General features: G+C 43.6%; 1 protein-coding gene across 1 annotated transcript in view; it reads right to left on the bottom strand.

The window, feature by feature from the left end:
- LOC120559874 (G protein-coupled receptor 137Ba-like) overlaps nt 1-20,296 on the bottom strand; it is a 64,308-nt gene that overhangs the window by 15,247 nt on the left and 28,765 nt on the right. The gene's annotated exons all lie outside the window — the stretch shown is intronic.

The raw sequence follows: 20,296 nt of genomic DNA, 5'->3' as shown, positions 1-20,296 counted from the left end.
CGTTGGCTTTCCATTCTGGAGGAGAAGGGACACACACACGTTTACGTTAAACACGACAACACACACAGGAGGATCTAAAACAGAAGCTACTTCAAATGTGTGTGTGTGTGTGTGTGTGTGTGTGTGTGTGTGTGTGTGTGTGTGTGTGTGTGTGTGTGGGTGTCTGTGTGTGCGTGTGTGTGTGTCTGTCTGTGTGTGTGTGTGGGTGGGTGGGTGTGTGCGTCGTGTGGGTGTGTGTGTGTCTGTGTGGGTGTGTGTGTGATGCGCATACGCGCAGTTAAATGTTAAACACGACAACAAGAAGACCAGATACAGAGGAAGTCTGGAGGAGACGGACACACGTTAACTTTAAACACGACAACAAGAAGTGTGTGTCTGTGTGTGTGTGTGCGTGCATGTGTCTCTGTGTAGCTGTGGGGTCGTGGTCAGTGTGTGCGTCAGGTGTGTGCGTGTGTATGTGTGTATGTATGTGTGCATGTGTGCACGCGAGTGTGTGTGTGTGTTTGTGTGTCGTAGTGTGTGTGTGTGTGTGTCTGTATGTGCGGAGTGTGTGTGTCTGTATGTCTGTGTGTGTGTGTGTGTGTCTGTATGTGTGTGTGTCTGAAATTGTGTGTCTAAAACGTGTGTGTGTGTGTGTGTGTGTGTGTCAAATGTGTGTGTGTGTGTGTGTGTGTGTGCCGTGTGTGTGTGTCTGTATGTGCGGTGTGTGTGTGTCTGAAAGGTGTGTGTGTGTGTGTGTGTGTGTGTGTGTAGGGGGTGTGTGTGTGTGTGTGTGTGTGTGTGTGTGTGTGTGTGTGTGTGTGTGTGTGCTTACAGAGACAACCAATGGGAAGCGTGGGAAATGTCGCCCCCCTGTGGACATGCACATTAAATCACACTCACTGGGTCAAACCAAGTTCACTAAAAACATTCATGCAAATACAGCCAATCAAAGTGTGTTTCCATCCAGCTTAAAGTGAATAATAACAATAATAATAATAATAATAATAATAATAATAATAAGAATGGGAATTATGGCTCATTCAAACAGGATCAAATGTCACAATCAGAATGAATGCCATGGTGTCACAAGGACTACACACAGTTGGAGAGGTTGAGTCTGAATGAGTGTTAAAAGAGGAAGATGAGAGGGTGGGAATAAATGTGATGGGGGGGGGGATAAAAGACAAGTTACAATGAAGTTAGATTCGAGGATAAGAAAAGGGGAACATAGGGTCTAATAAAAATAAATAAATTGAAATGTGAGAACATAGGGCCTAATAAAAATAAATAAATTGAAATGTGGAACATAGGGCTAAAAAAATAAAAAAATGAAAGTAGAACATGGATTTGGGGAAAAAAAGGAAATGGGAAAAAAAGGGGGGAAAAAAAGAAATGGAAAAGTAAAATGAATGTGGATAGGAATGGAAAAAAAAAGGGAAGGGAGAACAAGGGAAAGGCAAAACGGAAAGGACAAGGGACGGAAGAATGGAAAAAAAATAAATTGAAAGTAAAAGGGTGAATGGAAAAATGGAAAAGTGGAATAGGAAATATGGAATGGAACGAATGACCCAGGAAAAGAAATGGAAGATACGGACCGGAAAAGGAATGGAACGACAACCAAAATGGAACAACGAAAACGTGGAAATGTGGAACGAGAAAATAACGGAAATGAAGGAAAATGGAGAACAGGGAAAAGAAAATGGAACACGAAAACGGAAATGGAACGAAGACGGAAAATAAGAAATAAAAAAATAACACACAAAAAAGGAATGGAACGCCGCGAAAAAAGGAATGGAAAAGAAAAGAATGGAATACAGCCCACGGAAAAGGAAATGGAAGAGGCCGACCGGAAAAAAAAAACGTGGAAATGGAACGACGGAAAAAAAACGGAAATGGAAACGACAAAAAACGGAAATGGAAGGGAAAATAAGGAATGGAATGAAAAAGGAAATGAAGGAAAAAAAGGAAATGGAACAGAAAAAGAAAGGACACGAAAAAAGAAATGGAAAGAAAGAGGAAAGGAATGGAAAGGAAAAGGAAATGGAAAAGGAAAAAGTGGAATGGAAAGGCAGGAAAAAAAAGGAAATGGAAGGCAAAGGAATGGAATACACGAAAAACGAATGGAATGGAATGGGACGGGAAAATAGGAATGGAATGGCCGGACGGAAAATGAAATGGAGAAAAGAATGGACAGGAATGGAATGGAATAACGGAAAATAAGAAAGGAATGGGGGAAGGGGAAATGGAATGGAACGAATGAAAAATGGAAATGGAATGGGGATGGAAAATGGAATGGAATGGAAAATGGAAAATGGAATGGAGAATGGAATGGAAAAATGGAATGGAATGATGAAAATCGGAATGGAATGAAAAAGGTGGAATGGAAGGAAGAATGGAATGGAGAAGGAGGAGGAATGGAATGGGAATGGAGGAATGGAATGGAATGGAAGGGAAAAGGAATGGAATGACAAGGAAATGGAAGGGAAGAATGGAAATGGAATGAAAATGGAAATGGAATAAATGGAATGAAATGGAAGGAGAAGAATGGAATGAAGAATGGGAATGGAATGGGAAAAGAAATAAAGAATGGAAAGAAAATGGAATGGAAGAAAATGGAATGGAATGAATGGAATGGAAGAGGGGAAATGGAAAGGAATGGAATGGAATGGAATGAATGGAATGGAATGAATGGAATAAAAGAATGGAATGGAATGGAATGGAATGGAAATGGAATGGAATGAAAATGGAATGGAAATGGAATGGAATGGAATGGAATGAAGAATGGAATGGAATGGAATGGAATGGAAATGGAATGGAATGGAATGGAATGGAATGGAATGGAATGGAATGGAATGCAATGGAGTGGAATCAACCCGAGTGCAATGGAATGGAACGGAATGGAATGGAAAGGAATGGAATGGAATGGAATGGAATGGAATGCAATGGAATGGAATGGAGGAATGGAATGGAATGGAATGGAATGGAATGGAATGGAATGGAATGGAATGGAATGGAATGGAATGGAAGGAAATCAACCCTAGTGGAATGGAATGGAAAAGAAATGGAATGGGAATGGAATGGAATGGAATGGAAGGAATGGAAGAATGGAATGAGGAATGGAAATGGAAAAAATGGAATGGAATGGAAAATGGAATGGAATGGAATAACGAAATGGAATGGAAATGAAAGTGGAATAAGAGAAATGGAATGAGAAAAGGAAATGGGAATGAAAGGAATGGGAAGAATGGAACAAATAACAAGAAAAAAAAAAAGGAAATGGAAAAAAGAAAAGAATAAAGGAATGGAATACAAAAAAAACGGAAATGGAAAGATGGAAAAAAGGAAGAAAAGAGAAAGAATGAAAAAAAAGAGAAAATGGAATGGAAAGAGAAAAAAGGAAATGGAGAAAAAGGAATGGAAGAGAAGGAAAAGAATGGAAATGGAAAGGAAGGAAAAAATGAATGGAAGAAAAAAAAAAATGGAAATGGAATGGAAAAAAGAAAGGAAAAAAGAATGAAAAAAAAAATGAAATGGAATGGAAGAAAAAAAGTGGAAATGGAAGAAAAGGAAATATAAGGAAAAAGGAAATGAGAAACGACGGAAAAATGGAAATGGAATGGCCAAAAAATGGGAATGGAATGGAAAGAATGGAATATGGAATGAATGGAAAATGAGAAATGGAAGGAGAAAATAAAATGAAGGAAGGGGAAAAGGAATGGAAGAAAGAATGGAAATGGAATGAGGAAAAAATGGAATGGGAGGGAACAAAATGGAATGGAATGGAAATAGAATGGAAGAATGGACGAAAATAGTGGAATGGAATGGAAGGAGAATGGAATGGAATGGAATGAGAGGAAAATGGAATGGAATGAAGAAAAAATGGAATGGAACACGGAATGGAATGGAATGACGGAAGAATGGAATGGAAGGAAAGGAAAATGGAATAGGAATGGAATGGAAAAATGGAATGGAATGGAATGGAATGGAATGGAAGGGAATGGAATGGAATGGAATGGAATGAATGGAAATGGAAATGGAATGGAAAATGGAATGGAATGAGGAAAAATGGAAATGGAATGGAATAAAATGGAAATGGAATGGAATGGAATGGAATGAAATGGAAAATGGAATGGAATGGAAGGAAAAATGTGGAATGGAATGGAAAGTGGAATGGAATGGAATGGAATGGAATGGAATGGAATGGAATGGAATGGAATGAATGGAATGGAATGGAATAGGGTAGGAAATGGAGAATGGAATGGAATAGGAATGGAATGGAAGGGAAATGGAAGAATGGAATGGAATAATGGAATGGAATGGAATAATGGAATGAATGGAATGGAAAAGAAATGGAATGAATGAATGGAATGAGGAATGAAAAGGAATGGAATGGAATGAAAATGGAATGAATAATGAAAGAATGGAATGGAATGGAAAAGGAATGGAATGGAATGGAATGGAATGGGAATGGAATGGAATGGAATGGAATGAAGGAGAATGGAATGGAATGGAATGGAATGGAATGGAAGAATGGAATGGGAATGGAATGGAAATGGAATGGAATGGAATGGAATGGAATGGAATGGAAATGGAATGGAATGGAATGGAATGGAATGGAATGGAAGGGAATGGAGGAAAATGGAATGAAGGAATGGAATGGAATGGAATGGAAAATGGAATGGAATGGAATGGAATGGAATGGAATGGAATGGAATGGGGGCCGGAAGAAATGGAATGGAATGGAATGGAAGGGAATGGAAATGGAATGGAATGGAATGGAATTGGAATGGAATGAGGGAAATGGAAAAGAACGGGAAATGGCCTAATTTTGGGGAAAAAAATTGTGAAATGTGAGAACATAGGGCCTAATATTGGGGACAAAAATTGTGAAATGTGGGAACATTTTTCACGAAAAATCGTGAAATGTGGGAACTAGGGCCTAATTTTGGAAAAAATAAATCTTGAAATGTGGGAACATAGGGCCTAATTTTGGGGACAAAAATCGTGAAATGTGGGAACTAGGGCCTAATTTTGGAAAAAAAAAAAAATTCGTGAAATGTGGGAACATAGGGCCGAATTTTGGAAAAAAAATTCGTGAAATGTGGGAACATAGGGCCTAATTTTGGGGAAAAAATTTTGAAATGTGAGAACATAGGGCCTAATTTTGGGGACAAAAATTGTGAAATGTGGGAACATTTTTCACGAAAAATCGTGAAATGTGGGAACTAGGGCCTAATTTTTGAAAAAAAAATCGTGAAATGTGGGAACATACGGCCTAATTTTGGGGAAAGAAATCGTGAAATGTGGGAACATACAGCCTAATTTTGGGGGAAAAAAAAGTGAAATGTGGGAACTAGGGCCTAATTTTGAAAAAAAAAATCGTGAAATGTGGGAACTAGGGCCTAATTTTGAAAAAAAAAATCGTGAAATGTGGGAACATAGGGCCTAATTTTGGGGGAAAAAATCGTGAAATGTGGGAACTAGGGCATAATTTTGGAAAAAATAAATCTTTAAATGTGGGAACATAGGCTGTGGAGACGACGTGCCGACGGTGTTCCCGTGTTACAAACGCTAGTTTGCTGCTCCGGCAAAAACTTACTGAACTCTGCTTCACTGTTTAAATTAGCAGCTATTTGCCTGGATTGCATTTGAATTACAATTGTTTTACTCAAGCACTTATACTTAGCTTCACTTACAGCGACTGACTCGCTGAATTTACAATTGTTAAAACACTGTTAGCTACTTTAGCTTAGCCATTAGCAATGGCTAATTCCTCTCCCTCTCCTGCTCTCTCTTGCTCTGTGTGTCAAATGTTTAGCTATTCCTCTGCCTCCTTTAGTGATAACGATACATGTAATAAATGTAGTATATTCGCTGTTTTGGAGGCAAGGCTTAGTGAATTTGAGTCACGGCTCCGCACCATGGAATCAGAATCGATAAGCTCCCGTAGCTAGCCAGCACCATGTAGTTAATGCGGGCCAACATACTGTAGCTTCTGTAGCTTCTGCTAGCTGTCCCCCGGCAGACCCCGACAGCCCGGCAAGTGGGTGACTGTCCGAGGGAAGCGAAGCGTAGATCTAGACCAGGGAGTGCACATGATGACGGTCGCTTAAACCGGAGCCGCTTCGCCTCTCTAACAGGAGCCTTCCCTACTCAGCGATACACCCGCGAGAAGCCAGTTCTGGTTATTGGGAGCTCTATACTGCGATATGGCGCCAGCGCCCCCGGCGGCTACAGTAGGCCTACCTACGGTCATATGTGCCCCCGGGCTGGAGCGGGCGATATAGAAACCCATCTAAAACTGCTGGCAAAAAGAACCGTAAATACAGTAAGATCATACTTCACGTAGGTGGTAATGGTCGTAATCGGAGATCACTAAAATGAATGTTGAGTCACTTTGTGCATACGCGAAAGACAATGTCGGACTCAGTAGTTTTCTCTGACCCCTGCCAAACCTGACCAATGATGAAATGTACAGTCAGACGCATCCTTCCACCGCTGGTTGTCGGGTGGTGCCCAGCTAATGATGTGGGCTATGTGAATAACTGGAGGGCGCTTCTGGGGAAAGCCTGGTTCGATTGAGAGAGACGGCATTCATCCCACCTGGGACGGTGCCGCCTCATATCAAAAATCTGAACGAAGTTATCAGACATAAACCATGACAACCCAAGTTTGATATTAGTAATCAGAGGTGCAGTGCTACGCCTCTGTGCCTCCGTTTGAGCAGTCAGCCCACTCATAGTCTAATAAGCACGGTGTCCGTCCCCCGCTCAGATCGGTTAAATCAAAGGTAAACAAAAGATGCGCTATACTTAACAACCTAATTGGAATTAAAACGACTGCAATAGAACAAAATAGGAAAATTAGATGTGGACTATTAAATATTAGATCTCTGTCTTCTAAAGCAGTACTGGTAAACGAGTTGATATCAGACAATAAAATTGATTTATTTTGTCTTACTGAAACCTGGGTGGGCCATGAAGACTATGTTAGTCTAAATGAAGCCCCACCTCCCAGCCATATTAATACTCAAATTCCTAGAGGCTCAGGCCGAGGAGGGGAGTTGCAGCCATCTTTGATGCAAGCCTGCTAATTACTCCTAAACCTAAATTACATTATAACTCATTTGAAAGTCTTGTTCTTAATCTTCAACATCCAAAATGGAAAACATTACAGCCAATTATATTCGTCTGTTATTTACAGGGCTCCAGGTCCGTATTCTGAATTTTTATCTGAATTCTCAGAGTTTTTATCATGTTTAGTCCTTAAATCAGACCAAGTACTTTGTAGGTGATTTTAATATCCATGTGGACGCTTGACAATGACAGCCTTAGTACTGCTTTCAACTCATTACCGGATTCAATCGGTTTCAGTCAGAGTGTGCACAAGGCGAACGCGACTGTTTTAACCACACCCTCGACCTTGTGCTGGCATATGGTATTGAAATTGAGGATTTAATAATATTTTCGCAGAATTCGGTATTATCAGATCATTCTTTAATCACTTTCGAATTCTTACTACCTGATTATATTAAATTAGATAAAAGCTCCTACACCAGATGCTTATCTGACAGTGCTATAGCTAAATTTAAAGAAGATATTCCAACAGCATTCTCGACTCTATGTCATGCCTTAACATAACAGAGGACCTGTATGTTAACCTCAGTCCCTCTCAAATTGATGCATTTGTAGACGGTATTACGACATGCCTACGGATCTAACCTTAGACTCCGTCGCCCCTGAAAAAGAAGATGATGAAGCAAAGGAAACTAGCACCTTGGTATAACTCCCAAACTCGCAATTAAAACAAATCTCGCAAACCCTCGAATTAAGTGGCGTTCCACCAAGGTGGAAGAATCTCGTTTGGATTGGCAAGAAAGTCTCAAAACCTATAGGAAGGCCCTAAGAAAGGCCAGATCAGACTATTACTCATCACTAATAGAAGAAAACAAGAACAACCCAGGTTGCTTTTTCAGCACTGTCGCCAGGCTGACAGATAGCCACAGCTCTACTGAGCCATCTATTCCTCTAGCTCTGAGTAGTGATGACTTCATGAGCTTCTTCAATGATAAAATTACAACAATTAGAGATAAAATTCATCACCTTTTACACTCAACTTCTAACGGTTCACCTTTAAACGCAGAGTCGTTAGGAAATAAAGACTAGTCTCGACATATACTTAGACTGCTTTTATCCTATAGATCTTCAACAATTAATGTTAAAGATATCCTCAGCTAAGCCATCTACCTGTCTCTTGGACCCCATCCCAACGAGACTACTCAAAGAAGCATTACCTGTGGTTAACACCTCATTACTAGATATGATCAATATGTCTCTATTAACAGGTTATGTACCACAGTCATTTAAAGTAGCTGTGATAAAACCTCTTCTGAAAAAACCCACCCTGGATCCTGAGGTCTTAGCAAACTATAGACCTATATCTAACCTTCCTTTTCTATCCAAGATCCTTGAGAAGGTGGTTGCTAATCAGTTATGCGATTTTCTACATAGCAACAGTTTATTTGATGACTTTCAATCAGGATTTAGAAAGAATCATAGCACAGAGACGGCACTGGTGAAAATTACTAACGACCTTTTAACTGCTGCAGACAAAGGTCTTGTCTCCATTCTTGTTTTACTAGATCTTAGTGCTGCATTTGACACAATTGACCATTCAATCCTGTTACAGAGATTGGAACACTTGGTTGGCATTAAAGGAATTGCTCTGAGTTGGTTTAGGTCCTATTTCTCTGATCGATCTCAATTTGTGAATGATAATGAGTAAATCCCAAATGCACGCTAAAGTTAGCCATGGGGTTCCTCAAGGCTCAGTGCTTGGACCAATTCTATTCTCCTTATATATGCTTCCTCTAGGCAATATTATTAGAAAACACTCAATTAACTTTCACTGTTATGCGGATGACACCCAATTATACTTGTCAATCAAACCAGACGAAACCAGTCAGCTAGCAAAATTTCAAGAGTGCATTAAGGATATAAAATCCTGGATGACCTATAATTTTCTGATGTTAAACCCTAACAAAACTGAAGTTATTGTGCTGGGCCCTAAACACCTCCGAACTTCATTATCTAGAGATATAGCTACTCTGGATGGTGTTGCCCTGGCCTCCAGCACCACTGTTAGAAATTTAGAAGTTATCTTTGATCAGGATATATCCTTTAATGCCAATCTAAAACAAACCTCAAGAACAGCCTTTTTTCATCTCGTAACATTGCCAAAATTAGGAATATCCTGTCTCAAAACGACGCTGAAAAACTAGTCCATGCATTTGTTACTTCCAGGCTGGACTATTGTAATTCCCTACTGTCAGGTTGCTCAAATAAGTCTCTTAAGACTCTCCAGCTGATCCAGAATGCTGCGCGTGTTCTCACAAGAACTAAGAAAAGAGATCATATTTCTCCTGTATTAGCTTCTCTGCATTGGCTTCCTGTTGAATCCAGGATTGAGTTTAAAGTCCTTCTCTTGACCTACAAAGCTCTAAATGGTCTAGCACCATCATATCTAGAAGAGCTCCTAATACCCTATTGTCCCACTAGAACACTGCGCTCCCCAGAATGCAGAGTTACTGGTGGTACCTAGAGTCTCTAAAAGTAGAATGGGAGCTAGAGCCTTCAGTTATCAGGCTCCTCTCCTATGGAACCAGCTCCCGATCTGGGGTCGCGGGGCAGAAACTGTCACCTCATTCAAGAATGAACTTAAAACTCTCCTATTTGATAAAGCTTATAGTTAGGGAGTGAGGAGTTGCAGTGTTCACCTAACTGGCCCAACTGCTTCTCTTCATAATTGTTAGATTAATAATACATAACAAAGTATAGGGGAGGCAGGCCAGCCAAGCCAGATCCGGCAGGGGAGAGTTCTAAGCCTGAAAAAGCTACCTCTCCTTATGACCTGTCTCTCTTAGTTACCTGTTATAGTTACGCTGTTATAGTCCTAGACTGCCAGGGGACTTCCTTCCTTTGGCACACTACGATGCTCTCTCCTCTCCCTTTCTATTACTGTTTCTATTACTGTTACTATTACTATTACTATTTGTGTGCAGCCCGTCCCAGAAATGCTTGTTACTAATCCTAGCTTCTGGGGAGTTTACTCCCCGGAGTCCTTATGCTTTTTTTTCCCCCAGCGTATTTCCTTGGAGAACGTTGGCACCAAGACCCTGGTTGCAGCTGTCGCCGTGGTCCTGCTGCACTCCCTGCTGAACTCAGCGATGCCCTGCAATGTCATGCTGCGTCCTGCTGAACCCTGCAGCTTCCCGCTACATCCAGTCACTGTTCCATTATTAATGTGACTACTATCGCCACTGTTCATCACACCCCTAACTTCGCCGCTTCCGGACACCCTTCAAGAGCCTGGGTCTGTCCGAGGTTTCTTCCCCAGAGGGAGTTTTTCCTCGCCACTGTCGCACTGCTTGCTCTTGAGGGAATTACTGGAATTGTTGGAATTGTTGGGGCTTTGTAAATTATAGAGTGTGGTCTAGACCTACTCTATCTGTAAAGTGTCTCGAGATAACTTATGTTATGATTTGATACTATAAATAAAATTGAATTGAATTGAATAGGGCCTAATTTTGGGGAAAAAAATCGTGAAATGTGGGAACTAGGGCCTAATTTTGGAAAAAAATAATCGTGAAATGTGGGAACTAGGGCCTAATTTTGGGGAAAAAATCGTGAAATGTGGGAACATACGGCCTAATTTTGGGGGAAAAAAAAGTGAAATGTGGGAACTAGGGCCTAATTTTGAAAAAAAAAAATCATGAAATGTGGGAACATAGGGCCTAATTTTGGGGGGAAAAATCGTGAAATGTGGGAACTAGGGCCTAATTTTGGGGAAAGAAATCGTGAAATGTGGGAACATAGGGCCTAATTTTGGGGTAAAAAATCGTGAAATGTGGGAACATAGGGCCTAATTTTTGAAAAAAAAAATCGTGAAATGTGGGAACATAGGGCCTAATTTTGGGGTAAAAAATCGTGAAATGTGGGAACATAGGGCCTAATTTTTGAAAAAAATAAATCGTGAAATGTGGGAACATAGGGCCTAATTTGTGAAAAAAATCGTGAAATGTGGGAACATAGGGCCTAATTTTTGGGAAAAAAATCGTGAAATGTGGGAACTAGGGCCTAATTTTGGGGAAAAAAATCGTGAAATGTGGGAACATACGGCCTAATTTGGGGGGAAAATCGTGAAATGTGGGAACATAGGGCCTAATTTTTGAAAAAAATAAATCGTGAAATGTGGGAACATAGGGCCTAATTTGTGAAAAAAATCGTGAAATGTGGGAACATAGGGCCTAATTTTGGGGAAAAAAATCGTGAAATGTGGGAACTAGGGCCTAATTTTGGGGAAAAAAATCGTGAAATGTGGGAACATACGGCCTAATTTGGGGGAAAAATCGTGAAATGTGGGAACTAGGGCCTAATTTTGGGGAAAAAAATCGTGAAATGTGGAAACTAGGGCCTAATTTGGGGGGAAAAAATCGTGAAATGTGGGAACATAGGGCCTAATTTTGGGGAAAGAAATCGTGAAATGTGAGAACATAGGGCCTAATTTTTGAAAAAAAAAATCGTGAAATGTGGGAACATAGGACCTAATTTTTTGGGGAAAAAATCGTGAAATGTGGGAACTACGGCCTAATTTTGGAGGCAAAAAATCGTGAAATGTGGGAACATAGGGCCTAATTTTGGGGAAAAAATTCGTGAAATGTGGGAACATACGGCCTAATTTTGTGGACAAAAATCATGAAATGTGGGAACTAGGGCCTAATTTTGGAAAAAAAAATCGTGAAATGTGGGAACATAGGGCCTAATTTTGGGGAAAAAAATTGTGAAATGTGAGAACATAGGGCCTAATTTTGGGGACAAAAATTGTGAAATGTGGGAACATTTTTCACGAAAAATCGTGAAATGTGGTAACTAGGGGCCTAGTTTTTGAAAAAAAATCGTTGAAATGTGGGAACATAGGCGCAATTTTGGGGAAAGAAATCGTGGGATATTGTGGAACATACAGCCTAATGTTGGGGGAAAAAAAAGTGAAATGTGGGAACTAGGGCCTAATTTTGAAAAAAAAATCGTGAAATGTGGGAACATAGGGCCTAATTTTGGGGGAAAAAATCGTGAAATGTGGGAACTAGGGCATAATTTTGGAAAAAATAAATCTTTGAATGTGGGAACTAGGGCCTAATTTTGAAAAAAAAAAATCATGAAATGTGGGAACATAGGGCCTAATTTTGGGGAAAAAAATCGTGAAATGTGGGAACTAGGGCCTAATTTTGGGGAAAGAAATCGTGAAATGTGGGAACATAGGGCCTAATTTTGGGGAAAAAAATCGTGAAATGTGGGAACATAGGGCCTAATTTTGAAAAAAAAAATAATCGTGAAATGTGGGAACTAGGGCCTAATTTTGGGGGAAAAAATCGTGAAATGTGGGAACATAGGGCCTAATTTTTGAAAAAAAATAAATCGTGTGAAATGTGGGGAACATAGGGCCTAATTTGTGAAAAAAAACGTGGAAATGTGGGAACATAGGGCCTAATTTGTGAAAAAAACGTGAGAGAATGGGAACTAGGGCCTAATTTTTGGAAAATATTAATCGTGAAATGTGGGAACTAGGGCCTAATTTTGGGGGAAAATCGTGAAATGTGGGAACTAGGGGCCTAATTTTTGGGGAAAAAAAATCGTGAAATGTGGGAACTAGGGCCTAATTTTGGGGGAAAGAAATCGTGAAATGTGGGAACATAGGACCTAATTTTGGGGAAAAAAATCGTGAAATGTGGGAACTAGGGCCTAATTTTGGGGAGAAAAAAAAATCGTGAAATGTGGAAACTAGGGGCCTAATTTTGGGGGGAAAAAATCGTGAAATGTGGGAACATAGGGCCTAATTTTGGGGGAAAAAATCGTGAAATGTGGGAACATAGGGCCTAATTTTGGGGAAAGAAATCATGAAATGTGGGAACATAGGGCGTAATTTTGGAGAAAAAAAATTGTAGAAATGTGGGAACATAGGACCTAATTTTGCAAAAAAAAATCTTAGAAATGTGGGAACATAGGGCCTAATTTTGGGGAAAAAAATCGTAGAAATGTGGGAACTAGGGCCTAATTTTGTGGAAAAAAAAAATCGTGAAATTTGGGGGAACATAGGGCCTAATTTTGGGGGAGAAAAATCGGTGAAATGTAGGGAACTAGGGCATAATTTTGGGAAAAAATAAATCTTTAAATGTGGGAACATAGAGGGCCTAATTTTGGGGGAAAAAATGTCGTGAAATGTTGGAACTAGGGCCTAATTTTTGGAAAAAATAATCGTGAAATGTGGGAACTAGGGCCTAATTTTGGGGGAAAAAATCAGTGAAATGTGGGGAACTCTGACGCCTAATTTTGGGGGGAAAAAAAAGTGGAAATGTGGGAACTAGGGGCCTAAATTTTGAAAAAAAAAAAAAGGAATAGGAACATGGGCCGCTAATTTTTGGGGGAAAAATCGTGGAAATGTGGGAACTAGGGCCTAATTTTGGGGAAAGAAATACGTGAAATGTGGGAACATAGGGCCTAATTTTGGGAGTAAAAATACGTGAAATGTGGGACAACACCACATAGGGCCTAATTTTGGGGGGGGGTAAAAATTGTGAAATGTGGGAACATAGGGGCCTAATTTGTGAGAAAAATTCGTGAAATGTGAGAACTAGGGCCTAATTTTGGGGGGGAAAAATCGTGAAATGTGGGAACTAGGGCGCCTAATTTTGGGGGGGAAAAAAATCGTTGAAATGTGGGAACTAGGGCCTAATTTTGGGGGAAAGAAATCGTGAAATGTAGGAACATAGGGCCTAATTTTGGGGGAAAAAAATGGGTGAAATGTGGGAACTAGGGCCTAATTTTGGGGAAAAAAAATCGTGAAATGTGGGAACATCTGACGCCTAATTTGGGGGGGAAAAATCATGAAATGTGGGAACTAGGGGCCCTAATTTTAGGGGAAAAAAAATGCGGTGAAATGTGGAAACTAGGGCCGACCTAATTTGGGGGGAAAAAAATGTCATGAAATGTGGGATCATAGGGCCTAATTTTGGGGGAAAAAATCGTGAAATGTGGGAACATAGGGCCTAATTTTGGGGAAAGAAATCATGAAATGTGGGAACATAGGGCGTAATTTTAGAAAAAAAAAAACGTAGAAATGTGGGAACATAGGACCTAATTTTGCAAAAACAAATCTTAGAAATGTGGGAACATAGGGCCTAATTTTGGGGAAAAAAATCTTAGAAATGTGGGAACTAGGGCCTAATTTGGGGGGGGAAAAAATCGTGAAATGTGGGAACATAGGGCCTAATTTTGAAAAAAATAATCGTGAAATGTGGGAACATAGGGCCTAATTTTGGAAAAAAGAAATCGTGAAATGTGGGAACATAGGGCCTAATTTTGGAAAATAATCGTAGAAATGTGGGAACATAGGGCCTAATTTTGGGGGAAAAAATCGTGAAGTGTGGGAACATAGGGCCAAATTTTGGGGAAAAAAATCATAGAAATGTGGGAACATAAGGCCTAATTTTGGAGAAAAAAAAATCGTGAAATGTGGGAACATAGGGCCTAATTTTAGAAAAAAAAAATCGTAGAAATGTGGGAACATAGGGCCTAATTTTGGGGGGAAAAAATAAGTGAAATGTGGGAACATAGGGCCTAATTTTGGGGAAAAGAAATAATGCATTGAAAAAGTGGGAGAAAATAGGGCCTAATTTTGGAAGGAAATATTACTGTAGAAATGTGGGAACATAGAGACCAAATTTTGGGGAAAGAAATACGTGAAGTGTGGGAACATAGGGCCAAATTTTGGGGAAAAAAATCGTAGAAATGTGGGAACATAGGGCCTAATTTTGGAGGAAAAAAAATCGTGAAATGTGGGAACATAGGGCCTAATTTTTGAAAAAAATCGTGAAATGTGGGAACATAGGGCCTAATTTTTGAAAACAATTGTGAAATGTGGGAACATAGGGCCTAATTTAGGGGAAAAAAATCGTGAAATGTTAGTTTGGATCTTGGATCTGAAGAAGCACCCTAATAGCCAGGACACACCAGCCAAACGGCCGACCGTAAAGTAGAGCCAGTCGGACTGATCAGTCTCCCCGAGTCGGTCCAGAAAGTTCCTCAGAACACACCGGAGAGACGAGACGTAATACGTCTCCATAGCAGCAGGCGGCGCTAATCTGTGTTGTCGTCCAAAAAATGAAAACCGGCAGCTGATTGGAGGACGCAGCGTCACACAGGCTATCAAAGCCAGACTATCATGGACGTCCAAAATCGATATCTCGTATCGGACTAAAATAGTTCACAAGCATGTTCGAAAACATTGAGTGAAAATAGGCTGTGTGTGTGTGTGTGTTGTTTGTGTGTGTGTGTGTTTGTGTGTGTGTGTGAGTGTGTGTGTGTGTTTGTGTGTGTGTGTGTGTGTGTGTTTGTGTGTGTGTGTGTGATGTGTGTGTGTGTTTGTGTGTGTGTGTGGTGTGTGTGTTGGTGTGTGTGTATGTGTGTGTGTGTGTGTTTGTGTTTTGTGTGGTGTGTTGTGTGTGTATGTGTTGTGTGTGTGTGTGTGTGTGGTGTGTGTGTTGTGTTGTTTGTGTGTGTGTGTGTTTTTTGTTTTGGTGTTTTTTTTTGTTGTTTGTGTGTGTGTGTGTGTGTGTGTGTGTGTGTGTGTGTGTGTGTGTGTGTGTGTGTGTTTTGTGTGTGTGTGAGTGTGTGTGTGTTTTTGTGTGTTTAGTGTGTGTGTGTGTTTGTGTGTGTATGTGTGTGTGTGTGTGTGTGTGTGTGTGTGTGTGTGTTTGTGTGTGTGTGTGATGGTTGTGTGTGTGTGTGTGTTTGTGTGTGTGTGTGTGTGTGAGTGTGTGGTGTGTTTGGTGTGTGTTGGTGTGTGTTTGTGTGTTTGTGTGTGTGTGTGTGTGGTTGTTGTTGTTTTGTTGTGTGTGTGTTTGTGTTGAGTGTGTTGGTGTGTGTGTGTGGGGTTGTGTGTGTGTGTTTTGTGTGACGTGTGTTGTGTGTGAAGTTGTTTGTGTGTGTGTGTGAGAGTGTGTGTGTGTGTGTGTGTGTTTGTGTGTGTGTGTGTGTGAGTGTGGGGTGTGGGTTGTTTGGGGGTGGTGACGTGGGGGGGGGGGGGGGGGGTTTGGGGGTTTGGGGGTTTTATGGTGGTGTTGTGTGTGGGGTGTGTGTGTTTGTGGGTTGGGAAGGTGGGGGGGGTGTGGGGGGGGGGGTTGTGTGCGTGTGTTTGTTGTGAAGGTGTTGGTGGTGTGTGAGGGGGGGGGGGGGGTGTTTGTTGGGGTGTGTGTGTGGGGGGGGTGGGGGTGTGGTGTGAGAGGGGGGGTGGGGGGGGGGGGTGGGTGTAGGGGGGGGGGTGGGGGGGTGTGTTGTGGTGTGTGTTTGTGTGTGTGTGTGTGTTTGTGTGTAGAGTGTGTTTGTGTGTGTGTGTGCTGAATCTGTCTTCATTTCAGCTCAACAAAAGGTCAGTTTTAAAAGATTTTTTGTCTGATTTTGAGAGACTCTAGTCAAGGCTCATCCCTTCGCTCCGTTTCAAGAGTGAGTCCCACGACTGCCCTACCGCCCGACTAGCACGGGACACACCGAACAGACTTCGGAAGTCACCGACCTCGCCAGACTATCCGGCAGCTGATTTTGAGCCCTGTGTGTCCCGGCGCTAAAAGGAACCACACCCGACTTATTAGGACTTTATCTTATTCACTGTAACCCCCAGAGTTAGACAAGTCCATACACTTACCCTTCTCATCTCAGTGCGTGCTGTAACGCTGTCTGGCAGCTCCAGCATTAGCTTAGCCTAGCACGAAGATCCACGCAAGGTAGCTGGTTTCCAACTAGCCTACTGACTCCCAATAGCAAGTGACAAAAACAGCATAGAAGAACAAATCATTCCGCAAAGTACTATATTCTTCCGCATGAGAGAATATAGTTCTACCGGTTTATACTCACGGTTAGAAGGCGGCTGTGTCTCATGTTATATTATTTTTGTGCACGCTGTGACTCTACAAATCACAACATGGAAATAGAACCACGTTGGCGTCGTTTTGTCTCAATTTCGGGCAGTATTAGGCTAGTTGGAACCAGTCACCTGCAGGATCTGTGCTAGAGCTAAGCTAATGCTACTGGAGCCGTCAGACAGCGTTACAGCATGCACTGAGATGAAAAGGGTCTGTATGGACTAGTCTAACTCTGGGGAATACGGTGAATAAGATAAAGTCCCAATAAGTTTGGCGTGTTCCTTTTTAAAAAAGGTGCATTTGTGGACCCGGACTTTATGCATCCGTTCTGCTTCACCACCTTTACTTACGGGGTTTTGGCACCGTGTTATATTATTTTTGTACCGCTGTGACTCTACAAATCACAACATGTAAATAGGAACATGTTGGAGTTATTTTGTCACTTATTCCAGACAGTAGGCTAGTTGGAACCAGTCACCTGCAGGATCTGTGCTAGGCTAAGCTAGCGCTGGACCGGTCAGACAGCCTTACAGCACACGCCGGAGATGAAAGGGGTATGTATGGACTAGTCTAACTCTGGGGGTTCACGGTGAATAAAGCTAAAGTCCCAATAAGTTGGCGTGTTCCTTTAAGGTGCATTGTGGACCAGACTTTATGCATTGGTCTCTGCTTCACCTCTTGCGGGTTTTGCGGCATCAGTTATTCCCTCCCCACCTCTCACCTGTATGCACAGTAGAGGTTCATAGAGGCTGGCGTGAAGAACTGACAGGCAGGCGGGGGGAAGCAGTAAGAGCAGCCAGAAGCGGAACAGACGGCGGCCGCGTTGGCGATCCCGCACTTATCCCCGGAAGTAGAAGGGAACGCAGGCTGACCCACAACGAACACAGGAACAGGAAGGCCGTCTGGTAGCTGGCGCTTGTGACGGTGACAGCGCAGCACCAGCCAAAGAGCTGAAGCGTTACCACCACGAGAAACAGCGAGTAGAAGATGGTGTAAGCGATGGTGAGACCAGCCTTACGAAGGGGGAGGATTGCTGGCGTGATGGTGAGGAGGAGGGAGGTGGGAGCTGTTACCGGCGTGCTGGTGGTGCTGATGCTGCTGGCCGGGTTCCCCGCCATCGGTCTACGCCATTCATTTCATCCCCTCAGCGGGGAGATGAGGATTAAACTACGAGACCTCGGATCTCCGGAGAAGAGAAGCAAAAAAGTGGCGATTGTGGCTGACCGTTAGCGGGTCCGCCATGCACCAGACACAAGGAACAGGAGGAGGAGGAGGAGGGAGGAGGAGAGAGCCTCTCTCTCTCTTTTGCCGGTGCCTGAATTGTTGGGTAATGGAGAGGCATGTGGTGGCTTGTTGGTCGCGTGATCCTACCTACGAGCCCACAATGGCGAGCGATTGGCCGGCGCGGAGGGAGAGGATGCTACAGAGAGGAGGGGGAAAAGGTGGAGGATGGAGATGGATGGAATTAAGGACGCACACATCGCACACACCACATCACACACACACCTGCCGCACCTTTATATCACATATGATGGACGTTTTTAACCGGCGAGGGTGATTGGCTAAAATGGTGTTGTTTTGAACATTATTTTTTTGCATTACACACACACAGGACACACACCGACAGACGTTACCACAGACAGACGCACAACACACCACACACACCTGTTACAGATACACCTACAACACACACACACACAGAACACGACACGGACGGACTAAGTCACACACACACAACAGACACACACACACGGGGAACGCACGACGCACACACACACCACGCACAGATCACCTGGACACGCACCACACAGTTACACACACCCACGGACACACACGAACTGCACATGGAACGCACACACACGCACTGAACACACACACGGACACACAACATACCTGACACACACAGGACACTAACCTGCACACAGGATTAACGCAGGACGGACACTGCACTACACGGACACACTACCTGAAGTCTACGACCCGCAGGACACCGACACACAAGACACCGCACAACCCACACGGACGAACCGCAAGGACAACCAACAGACAGACGCACGCACACACGGACACACGGAAGAAGCACACGCACAGGACGCACGGACGGACACGCACACACACGCACGCACGGGACACTAACGGACGGACGCTCACGCACACACAGAACGCACATGAACGCGGACACGCACGCATGCGCACGACACACACAGCACGCACACGCACGACACGCACGCACGACAGTTTACACACGGGCACCGGCAGACGCACCGGGCACGCTTTTACCTACGCTACGCACCTGCGCATACCGAGAGCCGGACGCACACGGACACAGGGGTTAACGGACACGCACCGCACGTCCACAACGCACACACAGACGCACGCACACACGTGCACGCACGCACGGACCGCACACACGCATGGAACGCACACATGCACCACTAGCACAGGACGCACACTACACAGGACGCACAAACACGCGCACGCTTACGGACAGTAACCACACCGCACACGGACGCACAGGGACCGCACGCACAGGGACACGCACCGGACGGACACACACACGCACACAGGACACGCACACACGGACGCATGGACACGGACGCACACACACACCACGCTACACACACGCACAGACACGCACACACATAACGCACGCACGCACACGCAGACGACACACGGACACAAGGACGCACAGGACGCACACCACGTACCGCAGCACCGGATACGCACACGCGATTTACCACACGTACGCACACACAGCACGGACACGCACACGACACACACACGCACGACGGACTGAACCACGGCACACGCACGCACACACTCGCGCACGTACAGCACGGACGCACAAATACACACACACACACGGACATTGCGCACGCACACGCACCGCGAGCCTGCGGCACGGACCCACACGCGCACACGCGAAATACGCACACGGACGCACATGCGCACGCACGCACTGGACGCACACACACGGACCGCACCACGGACCGCACGTACGCGTTGGCGCACGCACGGACGCACGCACCTGGACCGCACACACGGACGCACACATTGCACACGGACGCACGTTGACGCACGCACAGGGGACGGACGCACGTACACACAGCCACGGACGCACAAACCGGGACGCACGCACGCACGCACGGAGGGCCGCGCACGCACGGACACGGGACGCACGCACACACACACACACACACGGACACGCACGCACACTGGACGCACGCCAGACCTGGACACGCACACACGGACACGCGGACACAGGACGCACACGGACGCACACACGCACACGGACGCACATAGACCACGGACACGCACACACGCACGCACACACACGCATAG

Source organism: Perca fluviatilis, chromosome 1, assembly GCF_010015445.1.
Source record: "Perca fluviatilis chromosome 1, GENO_Pfluv_1.0, whole genome shotgun sequence".
NCBI lineage: Eukaryota > Metazoa > Chordata > Actinopteri > Perciformes > Percidae > Perca > Perca fluviatilis.
This window is presented reverse-complemented; position numbering and strand designations above follow the sequence as displayed.